The sequence below is a fragment of the Elephantulus edwardii genome, unplaced genomic scaffold, assembly GCF_000299155.1.
Source record: "Elephantulus edwardii isolate Elephantulus edwardi_28Jun2011 unplaced genomic scaffold, EleEdw1.0 scaffold00371, whole genome shotgun sequence".
Classification (NCBI taxonomy): Eukaryota; Metazoa; Chordata; class Mammalia; order Macroscelidea; family Macroscelididae; genus Elephantulus; species Elephantulus edwardii.
In genome coordinates, this window is record NW_006400121.1 from 514,263 (window position 1) to 515,649 (window position 1,387).

The 1,387-nt window shown below is 42.0% G+C and overlaps 1 protein-coding gene across 1 annotated transcript in view; it reads right to left on the reverse strand.

Moving 5' to 3' along the window:
• Positions 1-1,387, reverse strand: part of NEK1 (NIMA-related kinase 1) — a 229,495-nt gene that overhangs the window by 40,703 nt on the left and 187,405 nt on the right. The gene's annotated exons all lie outside the window — the stretch shown is intronic.

The following is a 1,387-nucleotide window of genomic DNA, read 5'->3' on the forward strand; positions in this document are numbered from 1 at the left end:
GTGCTGTTCCAGTCGTTTTTGGATAATCTTCAGTAAAATCTTGCTTGCATGTGAAATCAGTGAGATTGTTCTGTAGTTTCCACATTCTGTTGGGTCACCTCTCTTTGGGATAGAAACAAATATCGATCTCTTCCAGTCAGTTGGCCAAGTGGTTGTTCTCCAGATTTCTTATTATCATCAAATTTAATCCACCATCATTCCCTCTTTATTCCTGAAATTCAAACACTCTTTCCCCAGTTTTCAAAGTCTGCAATAGTTCTAATTACAAAGATAACTATTAAAATATTTAAAAGTTTTATTCTCTACTCAGCTTTTGTCCCCCCCAATATGGATTGAAGCTCAACATCCAGAAAACAAAGATTCTCACCACTGGGCTGACTGGAAGCATCATGATAGATGGGGAAGAGATTGAGATTGTTAACAGCGTTAGTTTGCTTGGCTCCACAATCAACACTCTTGGTACCAGCAGCCAGGCAATTAAAAGATTAATTACACAGGGGAAGTCTGGTGCTAGAGACCGTTCCAAAATACTGAAGAGCAACAAAGTCAGTCTGGAGACTAAGGTGCATGTGAAACAGGCCATGATCTTTACAATTACTTGTTATGTATCAGAAAGTTGGACAATGTCTAGGGATGACAGGAGAGCTGATGCCTTTAAACTGTGGTGCTGGAGAAGAGTACTAAATATACCATGGGCTGCTAGGAGAAGAATCAAGTTCGTCCTAGAGAGGGTGGGACCAGGCTGCTCCTTGGAGGCAAGGATTCTGAAGCTTTGTCTGACATACTCTGGACATGTTGTAAGGAGGGACCAGTCCTTGAAGAGGGATGTCATGCTTGGGAGGGTGAAGAAACAGCACAAGAGAGGAAGATCCTTGATGAGATGGATTGATTCAGTGACTGGGGTAATGGGGGTAGATGTGTCAGAGATAGTAAGATTGGCATAGGATAGAGCAGGGTTTAGGGCTGTTGTACATAGGGTTGCTATGAGTCACAGGTGACTCAACGGCCCATAACAACAACTCGACTTTTTTGGGAGGGGTGAAGAGTCCAACATACATGAAAGGTAGTCTGGCAGCAGATTCTTTTTAACTTTATTTTAAGAATAACTGTCTCTCCATATGTTAACCCTAAAATTATGTTTTTGTTATCATAAAAACTAGATAGATGATCGCATGCTCTACAAAGCCTAAAATATTTACTTTCTGCTCCTTTATAGAAAGTTTCTCAACTCTCATATAGCTGTTGTTGTTTGGTGCCGTCGAGTCGTAGACGACTCATAGCGACCCTATGAACGAACAGCCTGAGCACTGTTCGTACATAGAGTTTCCAGAGGCAAGCCATTTCGGAAGTGGATGCCGCTCCTGCTTCCAGGCTTGATTTAGTTGGG